This window comes from Neovison vison, chromosome 1 (assembly GCF_020171115.1).
Source record: "Neovison vison isolate M4711 chromosome 1, ASM_NN_V1, whole genome shotgun sequence".
NCBI lineage: Eukaryota > Metazoa > Chordata > Mammalia > Carnivora > Mustelidae > Neogale > Neogale vison.
This window is the reverse complement of record NC_058091.1, coordinates 127783215-127806675: the sequence shown is the minus strand read 5'-3', so window position 1 is coordinate 127806675 and position 23461 is coordinate 127783215. Positions and strand designations below refer to the sequence as shown.

The following is a 23461-nucleotide window of genomic DNA, read 5'->3' as shown; positions in this document are numbered from 1 at the left end:
TCCAGGTAGGAGTCCCTCCATTTCTCCTTTTACTCAAACCAACCAGGGAAGAATCCTTGCTTTTTTCCTATCATATCATGGCTCTTTCAAGTGAGCTTTCCAGCATGGCCGTGGGACCCACAGGGCGGCTACTTCTTTGCCTCAGGGACTAGATTGTCTCCATCTTCACTACAGGCAAGGGCCAAATGTGCTGGCCCTTGTCACTGTGGGATAAACAGGCAGCAGAAGCCAGGGAGCCTTAGTACCAGACCCTGGGCACTGTGGCCTCAGTGCCCAGGGCCTGGTACTCTTCCCATCAGGCCGTCATGTGCAGTGCTCACCATGTTCTTCTGGCATGAGGAACCCACAGATCACAGCTCCCCTTTCACTCCTCCAGCACCTGGGACAGCTCGCAAAGGCAGCACCCAGGGCTCTCCACTTCCATCAGAGACCCGCCATTTTGCAGAAGTCTCTGACTTCTTCCAGCTGATGTCTCCAGCTACCTCGATGCCTCAGTACATGTTCTCCTAACTTTCTTGCTCTCTCTCCTTGCCTTCCCCCTTTTACCTCCTTCCCACTCCACCTCTTCTTCCTCCTTTATCTTCTGAAGCTCAAATTTTCACTTCTGAGGGTAATTATTTCAGAGTCCTTAATTTGGAAACCATTGTTTTGTCTCCAACAAGAATCCTATAATCAGGTTTTGGGGGGGATGTAAAATGAACTTCCACCATTCATGTGTTAAGAATAAAATGTTCCCTGAGTGCCTGGGTGGCTCAGTGGGTTAAGCCACTGCCTTCGGTTCAGGTCATGATCTCAGGGTCCTGGGACTGAGTCCCACATTGGGCTCTCTGCTCAGCAGGGGGCCTGCTTCCCTTCCTCTCTCTCTGCCTGCCTCTCTGCCTACTTGTGATCTCTGTGTGTCAAATAAATAAATAAAATCTTAAAAAAAAAAGAATAAAATGTTCCCTAACCCTTCCTCCATTTTACATTTAATAAACTGACATGCTTATTACACAAAGGAACCAGAGGTATGTGTGAATGGTGGGAAACAGTACTCTGTGTCTGTATGCAGCATAATAGAAGGGCATACTTCCTTTGCATCTGAAAATACACAGTACAACTGCAGTCCATTAAGTCGTGAACTGTGCCTTCCTCCCTAGTTTATCCATGAAGAGACAGGCAGGGTGGGGCAGGGAGTGTGCACCCCCAAACCATTGCAGAGATAAAGAACACAACTTGATTCACTTATAATACTGTGAGCACAGGAGTGAGCACATGGGTGTAAACTGCGTATCTCCAGGACCTTCTTGTTTCCTCCCAACCTGTTCACTGCATCTCCACGAAGTAGGCCAGGGTCTCTGGTTATCAACTGTAGCTGCCTGGGGAGTACCAGCACAAATGCCAGGCATATTTCAGTCATTTCTCAGCCTCCTCTGGATCCATGGATTCCCAGGGCAGTGAAACAAGTGGGGCAGTCAGGTGCTAAGCTACCAAACTCAGTGAAAGGAGAGTGGGCCTGGGAGAGAGCACAGGCAGTTAGAGGCTGCACTGCGAGAGAGAGACCGGGCATGCACAAAGGGGGCTCCTGCCCTTACACTGTGCATGTTCATGGTCCCCTCCTTGCTGGGCTCTAGGAGTTAGAGGCCCGAGTCCCAAGAGGAAAAGTGCCCCCACTTTGCTCCACCTCATGTGCTCATCTGTAAAATAGCAATATGCATTGCTTGCCTGATAGGAGGGGCCTGGACCCAAGTCTCTGAGCATGCCTGAACTCAGTCTGGAGGAGAGAAACTGTAAAAATATTGCATTATTTAATATCTCCTTATTTTTACTATCATATTTCCTTATGTCTGCCTTTACGCAATCTCTATTTCTCTATATTACAGACCTAAAACTAAGCCCACATCTTTTCCTATCTCCTTTCCTACCAGCTGCAACTGAGCCCATCCCATGTCCCTACTCCCAGCTCTCTGGCTGTCAGAGTCCCCCAGCCAAGCCAGAGATGGATCTACCATGGAGCTCTCAGGAGTTATACAGGCTGCAGAGCACAGAGCAAAAGGTCCACTTAAAAGGCAGTATCTCAGAAGAAGGTAAATCAAGCGACGAGCTGAGCACATTGTTCTTGGAGAGGGGCCAGGCAGAGGGACATGTGTTAACCAACAGGACAGGAACCATGCAAACCAGAAAGAGAGATATTTCAAAGCAGAGGCTTGGAGATGGAGCCTAAGAAAGTCCTCCCATAAAGAGAATGTGTCTAGCAATTGATTACCACGAATGTGCTAGTCACAGAAGATCATTCCTGCTGCATACCTAAGATGTTATCCCTCTGGGGAATGTAAGCCCTAACGGGAAATGCAGCGAACCTCCTTTGGACCGCACGCTTGGGTCCCTCTGTCCCCAAACTCACATCTTGAAGCACCAACCCTCAGTAAAGGTATTTGGAGGTGACATCTTTGGGAAGCAGGTTTAAATGAGGCCATGAGGGTGGGTCCCTAGTTTGTCAGTGCTGGTGCCCGTACAAGCAGAGGAAAAGACCAGAGCCCTTTCTCTCTGCACCACAGGAGCACACAGGGAGAAGGTGGCTGTCTGCAATCCATAAAGAGTCGTCACCGGGAATTAAATTGGGTGGAACTCTGATCTTGGACTTCCCAGGCTCCAGAATTGTAAGCAATAGCTTGCTGTTGCTTAAACCACCCAGTCTGTGGTATTTAACAAAGGCAATGCCCAAAGGCCGTGACACCTGATACCATTTACTGTGTCCTAAGATTCCAAGTGCTTTACATAATCAGCTCATTCCTCCCTATCATTTTAACCTCACAAACCAATGAGGTAAGTAGTTTTTTATCAGAGTGCACAGACGATGGCAGCAGGTATAAAGCAGTCAGGAGATACGTGCCAGTTCATGAGGCTGGGTGGTGCAGCGCCTGGATCTCACACTCCCAAGGTCTGGTACCGCAGCCTGGACAGTGAGCCGCTGGGGCTCAGTGCCTGGTGGGATTTTAATCTTAGTCAAGGACAGGACACTTCCAGGTTCCCCTGACTTGTGGCCTGAAGCTGCGGTCACCTGCCCCTCTGTGGGGTCATCCCTTTCAGGGCAGGTCAGCGGGCAGAGGAAAGAGAGAGTCTGAGGAGCTGCTGATCTGGGCAGCCAGTGAAGGTAGAGAAAGTTTGGGCCTCCCGGTGATTCATTCTTTTCTCTCTGTGTGCCCTTCCTGGCCTTTTTTGTCCCCACTTCCCCAGAAAGGCTCTGCCGCCATTTCTAGGACGGACAAGGGTGGAGCCTATGACTGGGCAGAGCTCCAGAAGTAGGGATTCCTGACCCATGGTTGTTCTGAGGGCGTCTCTCTGAGCACAGCCAGCAGATGGTAAACATTCCCCACCTGCTTCTCAGGAGAGGGGTATTGCACTGCTGTCCTTGGGTGACCAAGGTGAGTGCAAGCATGCGCCATTGGCCGAGGCCACATGGGGTGGCCAACTGCTCCGTGCATGGGACAGTGACAGCTTCTGTCACAAGGGCTGTGATGCTGCCGATCCTTCTCACACCGGAAGTAGTCATTTTGAAGGGAGAAATCACAAGTCCAGAAGGAGCACATCAACAACGTGAGAATATCATCTGTGCCACTGGGGTTCCCCCAGAGGCTTAAGATGGCTTTTGCTGAAGCAAACAAGTATTTGAAGGTACCGCCTTTCCTCTGCCGACAAGTGGAGAAGGAAAGCGCCAGAGTGGCTTATTACTTCAGCTCTGATAGGGGAGTATGTGCACGAGGAAAGGACCACCGGTGGAAGGAAGCAGCTTTCAACAGTGGTTTTCTTCTTTGCTCTTTTCCTCGTAGTAGACTTTTAATGTGGATTTACAACTTTTTCTAGCCACAGTTGTGTGGTGTACATTTCTAAATCATAGCTAGTTAATAACATTTCATTTTACCAAACACTGAAAATGGCATCTCAGAAATGCAGCTAGATGATGCATTCTAGTCCATGTTTCTACATACTTGATCTGCATAGTGAACCGCAAGCAGTAGGGGCCACGATGACATCAGGGTCTCTAATGCTGCAAGTGGATGGTGAAGTATCAGGTACGTCATCAGGCCATTCGTATGCATGATCTCTGTTGGGCCTCCAGACAATGCACAGGATAGATACTCTTCTGATCCTTGTTTTACAGATGAGGAAATGGAGGGACAGAGTAACTTGCCCAAGACAGCTGATGGGCATTTAAGAGACCAGAAAGAGAGATCATATGTGGTATGGTATCTGCCCTGGCTGAAGACTAGTAGGAAACCCCCGCTTCCTTCCTGGTAACTTCCAAGATTGGGGTCACTGAACTGTCAATTGGACATTGACTTAATCATGATCAGTAGATCTGTGCCTCTTCTCCTTCTGTTTTCCTCCATCGCTGTAGATGTAAACACTTGTTTACATCTACTAATCAATCACTTCTTGTTGTGGACTGAATTACGACTCCCCCCTCCCACCGCCCCAAATCATATGAAGTCCTAACCACTCATATTTCAGAATGTGGCTGTATTTGGAGACAGGGTCTTTTAAAAAGGTAACTAAGTTAAGGTCACCTGAATGGCTCAGTCTGTTAAGCATTCAACTCTTGGTTGCTGCTCCGGTCATGGTCTTAGGGGAATAGGATCAAACCCTGTGTCGGGCTCCATGCTCAATGTGGAGTCTGCTTGAGATTCTTTCCCTCTCTCCCCCCAACCCCTCTTCCTTTTGTGTGCATGTTCTCTCTCTCTAAAATAAATATAACTTTTTTTAAGTTAATTAAGTTAAGATGAGATCATTAGGTGAGCCCTAACCCAATATGACTGGGTCCTCATAAGCAGAGGAAATGTGGACACTCAGTGACACCAGGGGTGTGTGTTCAAGAGGAAACACTGTGTAAGAACTCAGGAAGAATGTGCTGTCTACAAGCAAGGAGAGCAGCCTTGGGAGATGCCAACCCTGCTGACACCTTGATCTTGGACTTCCGGCCTCCAGAACTGAGCAAACAAATTTCTGTTGTTTATGCCCCTGGTCTGTGGTATTTTGTTATGACAGTCAGAGCAGACTAATACACTTCCAAAGTGTCAACAGTTGAACTTGATTTGGTCCTAGTCATCCACCACGACTCCCAGTCCAGTGAGGGAGACAGACCTTTTAGCAACTAATGGCAGGACAGTTTGATGAACACTCTGAGAGAGGGTACACCAAGACCTATGGGAAGCCATGGGGGCACTGCAGGTGGGCCCAGTGGGGAGGAGGTGAAGAAGGGTTGGTTTGAGAGAAGACCTTTGAGCAGAATCAGAAAGAATTTGGGTTAAGTAGGCTAATAAGTGAGAAAGGTACTCCACATAGAACTGCAAGAACAAAGGAAACTGGAGTTTCTGGCAACAGGTATGGTGGATTCTTGGCAATCTCAGATTTAATGTTCGCAGTTTTGGCAATACTTGAGTGAATAGGCAGGTCCTTGGCATGTACTAATCTGTAATTTTGGAAAGGCACAAGGGTGAATATGAGGGAGTGTGTTGCTGTTGTGGGAACAAGTCCCCTTAGCTGTTAAGTGAGCTTCTGCATTGAAATGAGTCATTCGACACAAAACATGATTTCAGTCTCATAAAGACCCCATGAGAAGTTATGTTGTAGATTAGGAAATGGAGAAAATTACATGTTACAGTCGTATTCAAGGCTCTCAGCATTTAAGAAAGTCTCCAGTTGACTCTCTTGTGGATGTTAAGGGTTCTTGTAAGTCTGAGATTACTATCACCCTGTGTTGGAAAAGTATGTTTTCATTTCTTGCTATTGTTCCCTCCTTAATTCAGCCATTCACCTATCATTTATTTTTTTAATGAGCATTTCTACTTTGTGCCAGCCACCATGATGGCCCAACCACCATGCTAGGTATACAGTGGTGACAAAACATACATGCCTGTCTTCTTGGAGCTCACAGACTTTTGGGGAGGGATAATGAACAAAGAAACAGACATATATGAGTGTCATTGATGAGAAATGTTACTAAGAAAAAGTGCCAGTGCTTTGGGAGAGAACAGATGGTGAGGGGTCAACAAAGGGCTCTTTGGGGGAGGCAAAGGATAAACATGCCTGCTGTCCCTGCAGACAGAGGGAGGAGCATGCCTGAGGGCTCTGAAATGGAAGCAAGGTGTGCTAGGGGAATGGCGGGCAGAGAGTATGGGGTGTTGAGAGAGAAGGAAGGAAGAGCAGCATAAGGTGAGTGGGAGGAGTGGGTGGGGCAAGATTGAGGCCTGTGGCCATGGTAGGAATTTGAGTTTATTCCACATGAAATCAGGAGTCTCCGAGGGCTCTTAAGCAGGGATCACCAGGCTCGTCCCTGTGGCTCTAATGGGGAAAATGGACAGGAGGGGGCACACGTGGATGCCCAATCAAGACACGGGTTCCCAGATATGGCTGTGGATTGGAATCCCTTGGGAGTGCAAAATCATACTGATATCTGGGTCTCCTGCATCCCAGACATTCTGACTGGGGTGCAGCCTGGAATTTTATAAATCTCCCCAGGTTATTCAAATGGGTAGCAAAATTTGAGACTTGTCTGAATCTAGAAGGTTCAAGAAAGGATTCAGTAGAGATTTTGAGGGTGAGGTGTACTGGGGTTATGACCAGGAGAAGCAAAGTCATGAACAGATAAATGAGATGCATTTCAGAGACAGAAATAGCAGCTTAGCAGGTACCTTGGCTATGAGTGTAGAGGAATAGGAGATTTATAGATTACACAGAAGTGAGTTCTGAGCCACTGACAGACATTTGGGAGCCATTGACACTTGGGTTGGTATTTAAAGCCATAAATAGAAGCATGGGAGAAAACATGGGAGAAAATATGAATAGAGAAGAAGGGTGCAGCTTTAATAAGTTGGGGAGAAAGAGGTTAGATTGGGGTGGGGTAGGGTGTAAATGAAAGCTACGGTGCCACAGAGCTGTGTGTGAGGAAGGACTAGCCATTGACAAAAGGAGCAATGCACCCTCCATTTCAGCAGGAGGAATGAACAAGAAGACGGCGGTTTGAGTGGCTTTGTAAATTAGTTATGGGAAAGTGAGGGCACGTTTAGCTGATAGATTTCATTTTCTCAATTGAGTTTAAGCAGGAGGAGCTGAAGGTGAGTGGCAAGGGTTGAGGTAAGGAGGAGGGGTCACACTTTTGAGGAGTTTTCAGAAGATCTGAGATAGTCACGGAGTTGAGGGTTAGAGAACACACTTATTGGAGAGTGTTGTGAGTTTAGGGCAGCCCTGTGTGTCCATCTGAGGATGATGGTCATGTCTTTCTTGTGACCGTATGCCTTTGTCTCCACCAACAAGGCTTGGAGGCACAGGTGTAGGCATGGAGAGATGGTGGGCTTCATTCCAGGTTGGAATTTGTGCATCTTTGGTTATTTTAAAAGTTTTAATAAAAAGTTGGGGGCTGACTGGATTATGGGGTCAAGTATATAAATGAGAGGTGTGGGGGCCTTCAAGGAAACCTGTTGACAGCACCCTTTGGTTCCTCCTGCACCCTCAATAAGACTCTGCTCCCCTGGCTTCTCCCAGCCACGACTGCAGGTGCCAATGTAATGGCGGGGCTACCGGATTTACTTTGTATTTTCAAAACAATGTTTGTTAATAGTTTCCTATTGTGAATTTCTTCTGTGAAAAATTACTACAAAATGGTAATTTTTTAAAGGATTTTATTTATTTATTTGACAGATAGAGATCTCAAGTAGGCAGTGAGGCAGGCAGAGAGAGAGGGGGAAGCAGGCTCCCCACTGAGCAGAGAGCCCGATGTGGGACTCTATCCCAGAACCCTGAGATCATGACCTGAACCGAAGGCAGAGGCTTAACCCACTGAGCCACCCAGGCACCCCAAACAGCAATTTTATATAACATAATGTATCATCTCAGTTTCCATGGGTCAGGAGTCCAGAAATACTTAGGGTCTCACCAGGCTGTCATCAAGGTGATAGCTGGGGCTGGAGTCCTGTGACAAGTGCAGATGTTTGTTGGCAGAATTCAGTCCTTTGCAACTGCATAACTGGTGGCAGCTTGCTTCCTCAGAGCCAGTGATGGGACAGAAATGCTGGGCTTCTCTCTGATTCTTTCTTCTCTATATATGCTCTTCTTGGTCTTTGTTTTCTCTTCTAGAGCCCAGGACAGCTCTCTAGTCATTTCGAGGGCCACAGGGGGTAGAATCTGTGTTTTGTTTTGTTTTTTAAACATTTTATTTATTTATTTGACAAACAGAGATCACAAGTAGGCAGAGAGGCAGGCAGAGAGAGGAAGAAGCAGGCTCCCTGCTGAGCAGAGAGCCCGACTCGGGACTCGATCCCAGGACCCTGGGATCACGACCTGAGCCAAAGGCAGAGGCTTTAACCCACTAAGCCACCCAGGTGCCCCTAGAATCTGTGTCTTGACTGAGTTTCAGAACCAGAGATTCTGGAGGGAGGAGAACCTCTCTGCTGCTCCTCTTCTCTTATTTCCAAAATAAGGTCCACCTCCTTACGTCGGGCCCACCCAGGATAATCTCTCTTCCAATTAACTTAAAGCCAACTGATTAGAGACTTACTTCATTACATCTGCAAAATACTTTCACTTTTACCAGATACCATACATTGGTATTGGTGATATTCACAAGTCTGATTGACCCTCCAGGGGAAGGGATTGCACAGGGCAGGTGCGCCAGGGAAGTGGAAATGTTGGGGTCATCATGGAATTCTGCCTACCCCAGCATTAACGTCAGGTAAAAATTAAAAAAAAAATAGTGTTTCCTTTTCTGAACGTAAAAATAGTATAAGTTCATGGGGTAGAATCTGGAAGCTATAGATATGTACAAAAAGGGGGATTTAAACCCACTCATTACGATATCATTTCTGCCTTAAAATATAAACCTTATTGTCATCTTTATTTTTCTTTAAATAATGAGACCACAGTATAGAATTTTTTAGCTTTTCTATTAGATTAAGAATTCTTTGAGAATATGAATATGACTCATAGTACGGCCTGTGTGAATATGAATTCAATTTATTTACTGTTTTCCCTTGTACACTCTGGTTGCTTCCAATTTTTTTGCTATTATAAATAATCTTGATGAATTTACTCCAGCATCTCTAAGTGCTTATTCGGAGCTCACTATTCACTTGAAATTTTGAGGCAGAGCTTGTTAAAGTGGTAGGACCAGATGCCAATAAAGAAATCATTCAAAAACGGAAAACATCTCAACCTGAATGGGTTACTTGGAAAATAAAATCAATTTTTATTTGGGCACAGCTTTTCCCCCAAAAGCATTTATTGGGGAAAGATACTGCTAAAGTGCTCTGGTATGGGGCTTCATGAACATGAGGATGACATTTATTCCAGGTTACCCAGCCTTGCACAATAACTGCTCAACACAAGGATTTGGTTATGCCATTACCATAGTTGCATAACAGTCCCTGAAGGAAAGGATGTGACTGTGGGGAAGGGGGAGGGAAAGGAGGGGAGATGAGCTGGGATTAAGTAGGAAGGTGGAGTGGGAGGATGCCGAGTCAGAGGGTCCATGACTGCAGAGTTAAAGAAAGAGAAAGAATTCCCTTTGTCTAGGAGATCTGGTAGCCAAACAGGCTGCCCTGGGCTGGCATGAAAGCTGCCTATAGCAATGAGTTCAATAAAGTGATTTAAAACATATTGATCTTTGTGTGTTTGTGGGTTTGGGCTTACCCTTGGTGGTTGGCTTCCTTCAGGGCAAACACTTGGTCTTTTGTGTGCAGTTGGGAAGTCAGAGCTCACCAGAGGCTTTGTCATTTGGGGCTGAGTTTGGTGCATTGTGAGGAGGTCTTGGATCCAGTCTGAGGATGTTTAGTCCTGGAGGTGCCGGTAGGGCCTTGGGCCTGTGCTCCAGGGGTAGGAGACTGCAGGAAGGCAGTTATGTTGCTTTTACTTCCCAAATTTTCTGGGAATGTATTTGTGTGTTGGGGGAGGGCAGTGGAAGGGGAAAGAGCAGGGATGATGAGCTAGTTGGTCCCTGTAGTGGGCCACTGAGAAACGCTAAGGAAGCTGGTCTTTGGCTTAGTTATGCTTGACAAATGAGATGTGTTTCTTTCCACCCTGGGCAGCACACCTGTGTTCTCTTTCCAGGTGCCATGGGAGCCATGTCTCCCATGACAACTGTGCCCAAGCCTTTTACTGTGCCGTGTCTTCTGGGAGTAAATTGTGATTTTCCTTGAAGAGACTATGTCTCCTTTGCCAAGCAGCTCAGTGGGCTCCCTCTCTCCTCTGCCAAGAAGCTCTCCTATGGAGTAGTTGTGAGTTTGGTAGAATGAATTTTCATGTGAATTAAAGGCCAGGGAATCCAACTCTAGCCACTCCCTCAAAGGAAGTGCTGCTTTCTCTTTCCCTTTCTGTAGTCTCAGTGAAGACCCTAAGCCAGGCGTGGGGAGTGTACGTGTTTTGGAAAAAGCAACTCATTTGTGGTCTGTCCATAGTAAATCTCCTGGAAGTGGCTTTGCTCCTAGGACTTTTAAAATCCTGTGCTTCTCAACTTTACAGTTATGATACTCAAAGGACCAAGGATACATATAGATCAGTGGTTCTCAACTAGGGGTGACTTTGCCCCTTGGGGGACACGTAGCCATGTCTGGAGACATTTTGACTGTTAATGCCAGGGGCAGAGGAGTGGGAATTGGGTGGAGGGCACTACGCATCCAGTGGATAGAGGTCAGGGATCTTGCTAATCATTCTACAATGCACAGGAAATATCCTGCCCAAAATGTCAACAGTGTCAAGGTTGAGAAATCCCGGCATAGACCAAAGTATTACCCCTACTAACAGGAAGCCTGGCTTACGAGTTTATAAGATAGACACCAAAGTTTGCATGGCAGCTGTATGCCTGAACTCTATTTAGGGAAAGAACCATGACCTACTTTTCAGCACTTTCCCTAAAGCAAGATTAGCCAAAACATTTCAAATATCCCTAATGTGGGAGAAAACAAACAAACAAATGTCCAAGCCTATGAGTTAAAAGACTCATTTACATAACAATGAGACACTTGAAGCGAAGGCAGATCTGGGCTAGAATTGCCTCCCTGTGAGTGTTGATTGAGAAAGAGAGCTAAGCTGGTGAAAAAGGAGCATGTTCCATCCTTCACATGCCTCTATCATGCCAGCATTCAGCAATGCTTTCAGTCAGAGGCAGTGCTTACTGGGCAGGAGACCTAGAGATGGCCTCCCTTTGGGCAATTTATGCTAAATTAGTTTTGTGGATGCTTCGGGTACCGATTTCTCTAGACTTTCTTCATTACAGACAGTGCCTCTGGGACCAGTAGTGTCTTGAATTACCGGGTCATAAATTTAATATTGGAAACCATCTTCCCTTCTTAGATCAGGTACCTATAGCAAATAGCTTTTAGTGTTTTCAAAAATGTTCACACTGTAATGTGATGTCTGGGGTTTGAAGAGCCCTTAGGTCAGAGGATGGCCGCCATGAGCCCTGAAACTGTCATGCAAAATTGTGAGTTCGGTTACCTGGGGAGAGAATCCACTGATTTCATCATATTCCCTGAGGAGTCTTTATTCCAAATATTAAGAACCACTAATACGGATTCATTTGTTCATCAAATATTTATCGAATGCCTATTCTATGCCAGTACAGTGTTATATACTGGAAACGAGAACTAGATGGTGGTGAATCACTGACAGAAATTTAAAGAAAACAGGAAGGAGCCCGAGGAGGAAAGTCCAGAATTAGTCAAGACGCAATGAAGAAAGTAATTGAAAATTTTAAAGAGCTTAAAGATATCTTTTATTTGATATTGACAGACATTTCTATCTGTACATACACAATGGCATAACAATACTATGGCAATGGAAACAAAACAAAGGGAAAGTTATGGTGGTGAAAACTTAGATGAAGTGGATTTATATTAATAGGTAATTCACATCTCTAAGCTGCTGATTCTGAAAATAGAACCCAATTTGTTCCCCCAAAACATTTTTAAAATTTAATTATCAGGTGGTTTGATCATCTGTGTTTCCTACCTCTTGTAATTGCAGTGTTTTTGGAATGATAGTTTGCGGGTCACCTGGGTGGCTCAGCTGGTTAAACGTCTGCCTTCAGCAGGGTCCTGGGATTGAGCAGGCTCCCGGCTCATGGGGAGATTGCTTCTCCCTCTCCCTGCCACTCCCCTTGCTTTTGCTCTCTTTCTGTCCAATAAATGCAATCTTAAAGGAAAGAAAGAAAGGAAGGAAGAAAGAAAGAAAGAAAGGAAGGAAGGAAGACTTGCTTTCACAAATGAAGAGATAAACTCTTGGTCTGTCACACACATGACTTATCATGAGGGCTTCCACTTAAATTTTTTTCACCATAAACACATAATTTTCAAAAAAAAAAAAACATAATTTTCCTCTTTCTCATGCTAATTACAATTTGCTTCTTAACATTGCCCTGACCCTGAGATTTGGCACTGAGGGGATGGAGGTGGGTGGGGGTGAGGGAAGGTCACTCCCAGCCATCAGTGGGACTGTCAAGGACACCTGGACTCCACTCCACTTCATAGGGTAATTCCAGACTCCACCACTTGTCCATTGGATTCATGCCTCCAAGCTAAATGGTAATCCATGTTTCTTCATATGGAAGTTACCTTACTCCTTTTTGTCCTGTGAATAAAAACTTGCTGTCTAAACTGTGGACACTGTAAGTTTACCCTTGTTTCTTTTTCAATTTAAATAAGTCAAGTCACATCAGCCCACTGTTTCCTGAGCCTGAGGGGAATTCAGTTCATGCTGCTTGATTGGGTGTGCATAGAATCTCTGTTTCATAGCATATAGAAACACCTAATGGTTTGTACAGTAAATCTCAGTGTCTCATTTTATTTATTTTTATTTTTTTAAAGATTTTATTTATTTATTTGACAGAGAGAGATCACAAGTAGATGGAGAGGCAGGCAGAGAGAGAGAGAGAGAGGGAAGCAGGCTCCTTGCTGAGCAGAGAGCCCGATGTGGGACTCGATCCCAGGACCCTGAGATCATGACCTGAGCCGAAGGCAGCGGCTTAACCCACTGAGACACCCAGGCGCCCCAGTGTCTTATTTTATAGGTGAGGATGCCATGGTTCCTAGAACTCAAGCTTGAAACCAGCAAAACTAAAACTAGAATCTTCCATTCTGCGTTCCTTCCTGGAGCTCCTTTTATAATGTTAAATTTCTAGAAGACACAAAACATCAAGATTACTTTCCTTCAGTCCTTTCTGGGCAGAGTTTGGTGGCTCTAACAGTGCCCAGGTCACTGTACATTTAGTAGTTGTCTTACATGTATGATGGGACCCAATAGCTCAGAAGAGCCACTGACCCCCTCAGTCTTCTGAAAGGAAGTAAATGTACCCACAGGCCAGTTACTTGGCTGACAGGTAACTTGAGGGTGAATCCCAGTAGAGACAAATGCTCATTAGATGTAAACACAGGAGCAAGAGAAAAGTAGGTATAATGGTTCATTCTGCCCAAGGGGCTCCATTTCCTACAGTGCAAACAGGATTCCATCTCTCTCCAGTTAATACATTGTTCAGTGATTTCCCCAGTGCCAGGGAAACTATGTACTTCTCAGGTGTTCCCACCTTAGCAAAAAGGTCATGTCACAAAAATCTTTTTGGTTGCTGAGGGAAAGAGCAGGTTACACCCAAAAAGTTGTCTTCCCTTCTTTCACAGAAATAAAATTTTTCAAAACCCCCCAAATAATCCCATTAAAAAATGGACAGAGAACTCAAATAGATATTATTCTAAAGAAGACATATAGATGGCCAACAGACACATGAAAAGACGCTGATCACTCATTATCGGGGAAGTGCAAACCAAAAATACAATAAGCTATCACTTCATCTCTGTCAGAATGGCTAGAATCAAAAAGATAAGAAACAAGGGACGGTGAGGATGTGGAGAAAAGGGAATTCTCCTGCGCTGTTGGTGGGAAGGCAAACTGGTGCAGCCACTGTGGGCAACAGTATTGAGATTCCTCAAAAAGTTAAAAATAGAAAACTATATGATCCAGTAATTCTATTACTGGGTATTTACTCAAAGAAAGTGAAAGCACTACTTTGAAAAGATATGTCCACCCCTATATTTATCATAGCATTATTTACAATGGCCAAGATATGGGAGCAACCTAAGTGTCTGTCTATGAATAAATGGATAAAGAAGAGGATGTGTATGTATCTACAGTGGAATATTGCTCAGACATAAAAAGTATAAGATCTTGCCATATGCAACAACATGGATGGACCTAGTGGGTATTACGTAAAGTGAAATAATACAGAGAAAAACAATACTGTATGATTTCACTTATACATGGAATCTAAAAAACAAAACAAACAAGCAAAAGGCAGAAACAGACCCATAAATACAGAGAATACAGTGATGGTTGTCAGAGGGGAAATTGATGGGGGATGGGCAGAATGGGTGAAGGGAACTGGGAGACAGAGTCTTCCATTTATGGAATGCATAAGCCAGAATAAGAGGATATTGTCAACGGTATTGCAGTGGTGTTGTATTGTGACAGATGGTAGCTACACTTGTGGTGAACATCGCACAACACATAGAGATGCTGGATGACGATGTACACCTAAAATTACGTAACATGGGGTGTCAAGTATACTTCAAAAAAATACTCAGAAAAAGGAAAAAAAAAAGGTTTTTTTAGCCTCGTCACTGTCTGCCCAGGAAAAAAGATTATATTCTCTCACTCCCTTTGCTTTGAGAATGGTCACGGGATCAACTCCTGGCTGGTGGGACACAGGGGGCAGTGTTGTGTGCAGTTTGCCTCAGTGGGACAGACTGGGCTTTCCCTGTCCCTTTCTTCTTCCCTGTTGAGAGGAATGTCAATGTGACAGGGAATCCTTTTGGAAATGAGGGTGTGATACAGTGGTAAGGGAAATGCTGACAGAGCAAGAAGATTGTCGTAGTCACTCAAGCTGCCAAACAAAATACCATGGAATGGACAGCTTCAACAACAGACCTTTCTTCAGTTTCAGAGGCTGGGAAGTTTAAGATGAAGGTCCCGCTAGATGGTCACCTTATTACTCATGTGACAGACAGAAAGTGCTCCAGTTTTTCTTTCTGTTCTTCTAAGGACACTAATCTCATCATGGGGCCCCACACTAATGACCACATCTAAACCTAATTCCTTCCCAGAGACCCACCTCCCAATACCATTACACTGGGGTAGGACTTCAACATAGCAATTTGGAGGGGACGCAAAGTTCCATCCATAACATAAAGAAACCTCACAAGCCAAGGCCCCATGGCACCTTGGGCTTCTACAGGAGAAAGATGTGTTTTTCTAACTTGTTAAGCCACTTCTGGGGTCTCTTTCACATTCAAACAAATGTATGACACGTTAAATACAGTACTTTAAATTTCTTCTTACTAATTTCAAATAATGTTTTCTATCATCATCATTATGGTATATGGGATAAAGACCCACTCTGTGAGGACATATACAGATTCTTACCATACACAGCCTCGCAGGACACAGGTGGCAGAGTTTACTTATGACTCGCCACATGTGACTGACCAGAAAGCCGCTGTGGTTGGACCATGACTGGTTCACTGAACAACTTCACTGAGTCACAGACTGTGCAGAGCCCTGGGGGAGGGCACTGGGAACCATTAGATTGTGACAGAACACTCATTTGGTTCAGAAGTCTTTTATTTTTGCCACTGGAAGGGAGGGAAGGAGGAAGAGGTGTTGTGGGCTGAAGGAAAGGGTGCCATCTTCATTCGCTGGGGCTGCCCTCACAAAATACCACAAAATGAAGGGGAGGGGTAGTTTGAACAACAGAAATTTCCTGCCTCACAGTTGCAGAGGCCAGAAGTCTGAAACCCAGGTGTCAGCAAGGCCATGCCCCCTTGGAAGGTGCTGTGAAGGATCTGCTCTGGGCCTCTCTCCAAGCTTCCGCTGGTTCCTTGTCTCATGACAATGTAACTCCAGCCTTCGAGGGGTGCCTTCCCTGCCTGGAGAATGTGCCCACACTCTGCCTGTCTCTGTGTCCACATCTCTTTTAATAAGGACACCAGTTGTACAGGGTTCGAGCTCACCCAGATGATCTCATCTTAACCCAATACTTTGGCAACAACCCTATTTCCAAATAAGGTCACATCCTGCAGTGGGGGGGGGGGAGGGCCGTGGTTAGAAATTCCACATTTAAATTTTAGGGGGACACAATTACCCCCATCACAGCGGTATGAGCTGAAAGAATATCTTGGCTAAATTATTCCATCCCACCAGCATCAGGAGAAGGGAACCAAACTATCAGAGAGCTCCACAGGAAGCCCAGTGTGGGAGTAAGGAGGCATTTCCCCACCAGCTCTGCAGTGAAGCGGATCTCCCTGGATGCTCTCCCCATAGCAGCACAGCCTACGGCAGCCAGGACTGCAGGGTAAGTGGAAATCCAGGACCCCAAAGCCGGGGTGCCAGCTCCTCATCTAGACCTCTGTTCCTGCCTCTCAGCTACCCTTCCCTCCTGCCTGGGAGCCATGGATAAAAACAACTACCTGCTCTGTCTGGAAACCAACACCAGAGGCTGGTGATGTATTTTAAGAAATATATCTTATCCTTTCTCGATGATAAAAATAATGCATGCTCATTATAGCTCACTTGGAAATGACACAGAAGTTGAAAGCCCATAGGAAAATCACCCCTAATTCTAAGACCCAGTCAACCCATTAAATTTTGATTTCTCTTTCATCCATTTTTTTTCTTTTTCTATGCATATTTTACAGAATCTGGACCATGATCTCTATTTCGTTCTATGCTCTGATTTTTCACATAACATAATGTGAAATTTCCTGTTATTACAAATTATGCTTAAATATTCTTCCAACAGCTGAAGAATATTGATGGCCAAATAATAATAATACGGAGAAGCTGATATTTTCTGCATTCCAGACACAGTTTTAAGCAATTTATATACATTTTCCCATTTAATCCTGACAAGAGCCCAACAAAGTGGGAATTATTTTCAATGATACAAATTGTTAAAAAATATTGAGGCTCAGAGTTTTAGTAATGTGTCTAACATCACACAATTATTAAACAGCCAAAGAGAGATTTATAGACAAGTTTGTTTAAGGCTACTTTCCTTGCTTCTGATTACTGCTTAATTTCTCTATTCTTGGATATGGGGCTTGTTTCCACATTTTTACTGTTATAAATACTGTAATGTACATCTTTGGACAGAACAGTTTTCCCCCAGATAAATTCACAGAACTGGAATTACTAGAAGATTTGAACATTCAAAACCCCACATTTTTTGTTACAGTATCACTAATTTGCTTTCCAAGAAGGTTATGCCAACTTGCATTCCCTCAAGCACCATACTTGTTTCTTTATGCCGAGCATTGGACAGTCAGTCTTACTAAGCATTCCTGCTATTGATGATAGCTGAGAACAGATTGGTTTTGCTTTTTATTTGCTTTTTTTTTGGTTATTAAGTTACATGGTTTTTCATGTGTTTGAAGCCATTTATATTTTCTACTAATAGTCTGGGCCCACTTATCTGTTAAAGCTTTAGAATTCTGATGAGCCATAGGCAACTGACGTTTTTTTGTGGGTCAAAAACTTGTTGACTTTCAGCTCAAAGTTTTTTTCAAATGCATTAAGAATATTAATCTTTAGATATATTGGCTATAAATATTTTTGTTGATGTTTTGATATAGATGTTTTTATTTCCAAAATGAGCACTCAGTAATCTGGAAAGTATTTGAGTAATGAAAATAGCATGCTAATGAGTCCATAGACTGACTTTTATTTATTTATTTATTTATTTTGCTTTAGCATCTTATTTGCATTTCCTTCTCTTCCTCCGCCCTCTCTGATCTGAATCCAGAATGACATACCTGTATGAGGAAGATCACGGCTTGGCATCAACTTTAGAGACAGAATAGGAAATGTCCTTGAAAGAATTACAGGTGCCAGTTAAAATGAGAAAAAATAAATAAAAATTAAAAAATAAAAATAAAATGAGAAAAAAATAATGCATCTTCCCTATGGGCAATGATCTCTTAAAGAAAAAATAAAGATGAAAACTGTAGCTTGAAAGGCATGTGGAGGGATTACTTTGACTGTGGTAGCTCAGAGGCTCCTTCAGGGAAGAGTGATGGTGGTGTACGTGCAGAGACGCACCTTGCACGCCTGACAACTCCGAATGGGCTGTGTCGCATTCGTAGCCAAATGCCGAGAAAGCCAGACCATCTGGCTCTGCACCGATTTCATGTCTTCTCTTTCCTGTAGGTAGACGGAGAATCATTTGAAAGAAAACCTTCTTGGCTGCAGATTGCACACATATTTTTGAACATCTCAGAGTAAAAAGGAAGGGTTCAAGTTGCTTGTCACATCGAAGCGGGTGGTAAGAGAGACAGAAACACTGTTTCAACAGCCAGGAATCTTTGAAATCAAAGGTTACTGATAAGCATTTGCCTTTTAACATCTCCTGCTCAAGACCCTGTGTAGAAACAGTTTCTGTTTGCTTGTGTTCCTCTGGGGAAAGGGATAGCGTTGTATCCCAATCTGCTGCCTTGAGCCTCTGGTTTAAATGATTTACATCAACTCTCCCTTGGCCTTCAGTACTTTTTCATGTCAAGTACCGATGCTCTGACCCAAAGATGGGAAGCAAATCTTGGCTCCTCCTGTGTCCAAGCCTTTGATCAACCCGATGTATCTTGCTGCCTGCCTAAAGTGTAAATGAGATTATATTTTGTATTTACAGCGTGGCTCCTGGGAGGGTAGCTGAAGACATTACACACGGGGTGCTTGCAAAAACAATAAACCATTCTCCATGGGTGAGGATGACATTCCTGACCCACCCTCCGAGGGGAGGAGCTCACAGTTGCTTTCCCTGGGGAGAGCACCACTCCCGTCACCTGGTTGCCATTTGTCCCCGGCCGCCGGGTTGGGGGCGCAGCTAAGTGAAGAGAACAAAGTTTGCCTCTGTGCAAAGCTAACTGACCCATTCACCAATCCCACCAATCACACTCCTGACGTCGGTCTTCCTGGCAGGAGCCACAGACCCCACGTCTAACTGCTCCATAGGAACCAATGCGTCCGCAAACAGACTTCTGCCCCCCAGAGCACTCTTGCTCTGGGGCTGGAGTCTGTGCACAGAGCTCTGCCCCCTGTCACCGCCCCCTGCACCCTGGGCCTCGCCTTGTGAAGATGGCTTACACACGCGACCCAGATGTTCCCTGTAACCGAGAGCCCTGGAAACCGCTGCATAAAAACACATGGGCTTGCTAAGGGCCGGACTGGAACGTGACCAGATGGTCCCGGGCTGTGGTCTGATTACTGGGCAGTTGAAGACCCAACCCTGTTTTCTCCTCTCTGAGCTGTGATGGGGCATGATTCTAACAGCTGCGGTTGTAGTGAGGGTTTCTTGTAAATATCGTGGATATAATGGTCATAGTACTACAAGAACATTAATTTTTTTTTTTTTTAAAGGGAGCAAGAAGAACACAGAGAGGAGGAAGCGGATTTGATAGCTGGTAATGAATATGTAGGAAATCGGATCATAGTTTTGGAATGATAATATGGTCTCCTCTTTGCTTTCCAGCAAAATTTATATATATGTGCCCACCTGCCTCCCCCACCACCGGGGTGTAAAGCTCTCCCTTGGAAGAATGTCAATAGTGACAACGAGGTCAATCTATGCAGCTGTGGTGTAAATCTTTCCTGAAATCAACTGCACGAATGTGTTCGTCCTCCCTGGGGGCCTGCGACCGAATAATGCAGGCTGTGTGACTGTGTCCCTGACTGGCTCCCTGCCCTCCACCCCCTCTCGGTGCAAACCTGTCCGGCAAGCTGCTGTCGCTCACATCCTCCAGGGGCTTAACCAGCAATAAGCCACCTCCGCAGAGAAGGACATGTGACAGCTTCGAGCTCCATCATGTGACATGTGCTGGGCGTGAAGAGCAGTTCTCCTTGGCTTTCGAGACCCTCCCTATTCGGTCACAATCCTGCCTTCCAAAGCCCCCTTCCCTCCACCAGTGTACCTGAGCCACCCCGTCCCCTTCCAGCTTCCCAGACCCGCTGCAACCTCCTGCTGTAAGCTTCCCTGTGATCTGAACCTCTTCTTCCCAGCCCTCTTCCCCATCCTCCTCCAGTGCGTCCTCCTCACTGGTTACCTGAAGTATCTGGCAGATAGGTGTTTGAAAATGTTCACTCACTGAAGGAGAGACGGCTTTAGCAGCCCAGTCTTTGAGTGTTTCATTTAGCTGTTTGCTCAACACAGCAGGATAGTTCTAGGCCAAGCCTAGCCACGGTTGTTTTCTCTACCTGGGATGCCCTTACCTCTTCCCCACAATCCACATCCTATTTACCCTTCCTACTGGGCTCATTCTCCTCTCCAAGGTCACCCCTCTTGCCTAACCCATCAGATCCAGTGGGAGTTTTCCCTCTTTTTTTTTTTTAAGATTTTATTTATTTATTTGACAGACGGAGATCACAAGCAGGCAGGGAGGCAGGCAGAGAGAGGGGGAAGGGGAAGCAGTCTCCCCGCTGAATAGAGAGCCCAGTGCGGGGCTCGATCCCATGACCCCAAGATCATGACCTGAGCAGAAGGCAGAGGCTTTAACCCACTGAGCCACCCAGGCACCCCGAGTTTTCCCTCTTCTAAATTCCTGGCGTTCTCATTGCTCAGGGACCTAGGCCTTAATCACATACTTCCCTGCAGGGAGACCTGAATTTTCCTGGGTTCCCTTATCAAATCTGCATCCACCTCCCCCAGTTCCTCAGGGTCCTGACAGTTGCTGAGCACAGACCAGCTGCTCAACACACGTCTGATGGCGATTGGGCACCTTTCTACCTCTCTAATTCCCCACATCCTGTCTGTCATTCAAAGTCCCGCTCAAGCCCAGCTTCCTCCACAGTGGCTCTGTGGATGACGCCCCACACTGATCCACAGCTGGCCCCGAGGCCACACCTTCTGTATCTCACACACCTGTGGGATGACATGTCCGGGCACCAATCCCAGCATGTATGCATATTCCATAACTTGTGACCTTTGTGTGTGCCCAGCTGTGTCCTGGCTCTCTGGGTCCCCGGTGTACTCCCAGGAGAACACGCACCCCACACTGACTTCCTCTTGAGCTGACACTACTTTTGTTCACCCAGACACACCAGAACACTCAAGGCCCAGATTGTGTGACTGAGTGCCTACTGCCCTCTCAGGATGACCTTCTGTGTGAGTCAACTTCTGCTCCTGGAGTTTGATGCACACACTTCTCAGTGTGGAAGGCTGACAGCGGAGCTCTTTGAGAACAGGTCACCCACCACTAGGAGACTGAGCGTTTTTGGAGCACAGAGAGATGCTCTTAGTCCAAAGAAGGCTCACTGTGCCCGGCACATAGTAGAAAGTCAGCATACCTTGAAATAGAATAAAAACAACCATGATCCTTGAAGGCAAGTGTCCTACTCCAGCATCTTCAAACGTTGGCTTATATACACCTTGTAAAAGAGTTTTGAAAATCTATGTACTCATCCACGCATTTTTACATTGACATCTAAAATTTTTCACACGTTTTAAAAATAGGTTTTACTAACAGGAGACAGGAAATGTTAACTATTATGTATGTTGAAATGAGATGAGGATTGACTATAGTTTGAATCAATATTTTATATTATTGGATAAAATAAATTTTCATTACTTTACTGAATAAAGCCTGTATAGCTTGAGGATAGCAGGTGAAATTTTTTTTGTGTGTTTGATTGATTGTATTTCGGAAAATCCAACTGCCCTGCAAAAACTACATTTTAAAGGATCAACACCACGAGCTTATGCTACTTTGATATTCTGAATGATGAGCCCCCATGGGCCAACATGGCCTTCTTGCAGAAATATGTATAAGACAGGGAAGGACACAAAGCCTTATGAGCTGAAGGGATTTGGTTCATCATTAATTTTAATTTATCCCATTGCTTCAGGGGCCCTCCCGCAGCAAAGAACTAAAACAAGATTTGGGATGGGCAAGGGATATAGCCTTCTTTTGTAAATTGAGGAAGATACATTCTTTCAAGCAGATTACCATTAGCAAAGAATACCTGTGGGCATGGATGCCGTTATGGCTATCCTTGCCTGAGTATCTTTTGGAAAGTGTTCAGATTTTCCAGAAAGTGTGTACCCCCATTGGAGGAACACAGGCCCACTGTTGCGGTTTAACCATAAGAAAGCTGGAGTGGAGGGATGAGCAAGTCCTGGTCCAGGCTACAGAACTCATGCTTACCCTTTGGCTCCGTGGAGAGGACAGTCTTCATTTTCCCTGTGAGACAGGTTAATATGGAAACTGGAGAAAACTGTTAGGTGTTACACTGTCAAGCATTAGAAACAAAAACAGCCCCTGAGAGGTAGCTAAGCCAGAGAGGCACACCCGCTCTCAGAGGAGTCAAGGGCAGACAGTGGTAGCCAGGCACAGCTGAGGAAGGGGGGCAGGAGGGAAAAAAAGGCAGACAGAGGAGCTGGAACAGATGGGTGGTTGGTCTAGACCAATTCAAGTGCCCTGTGCTTCTTTTTGCCAGCCCTGCACCAGGAAACCCAGAGCTCAGGTTCCTGGCTCCCCAGCTTGCAGCTTTGTCTTACAGAAGGAAAGCTGTTTAAACTTTATTGAATGAAGTGCTATAAATATAGTCTCGCTTCAACGTCTTTGTGGCTCTGACACCTCCTGAGGTTCTCCAGGCTCATGTTCTGGTCCCTGTGTCTTATTTTTCTTGGACAAACCAAACCCCGCTGGTCTTGTGCACCTGAGTCACCTCCTCCCCCTAGAGCACCTTGCCTAAAGCACAAACGATTGCTTCTTTCTCCAGCATACGCACCCCACCTTACCCCATAGAGCAGAATTTGTCCAAGTGGGATCCACTACTGCATCACCATTATCTGGGATTTTTGTGAGGAAAAAAGAGGAGAATAGATTGCTAGGCAAATCTGGAGATCAAGATTTCAAATCTGTAATATCTGGAACCCCTAGGACAATACATAGGAACTTGCCCTCTCATAAGCTGCCCAGGTACTTTTCTGTGTTCTAAGGCTTGGAATCCATCACTGCTATGATCTGAATGTTGGTGTCCTCCAAATCATATCTTGAAATGCTAATCCCCAAGGTGATAATATTTGGAAGTGAGGCCTTCGGGAGGTGTTTGGGTCATGAGGATAGAGTCCTTATAAAAGAGACACCCAGAGATCCACTGCACTTTCTACCAGGGAAAGACACAGGAAGAAGACAGCCATCTGTGAAACAAGAAGCAGGTTCTCACCAGACACCAAATCTGCTGGCACCTTGATCTTGGTCTCCCAGCCTTCAAAGCTGAGAAAACAGTTTCTGCTGCTTATAAGCCATCCAGCCATCCAGTCTGTTGTTTTCTTTAATGCAGCCCCAGTGGACTAAGAGAAGTGGTGTGCCATCAGGGACTTTCTCGGAGTCCCTGGGCTTCCTTCACATGTCTACTGTAACACTCGCCATCACACTGCAGTTTCTTTGTGTACATGCTT

The 23461-nt window shown here is 45.3% G+C and overlaps 1 long non-coding RNA gene across 1 annotated transcript; it reads left to right on the top strand.

Moving 5' to 3' along the window:
- The first annotated feature begins 16188 nt into the window (after positions 1-16188).
- Positions 16189-20408, top strand: LOC122900079. The gene is made up of 3 exons (XR_006383171.1): positions 16189-16366; positions 18220-18334; positions 19423-20408. It is a non-coding gene; the product is annotated as an uncharacterized LOC122900079 (long non-coding RNA).
- Positions 20409-23461: the final 3053 nt, after the last annotated feature.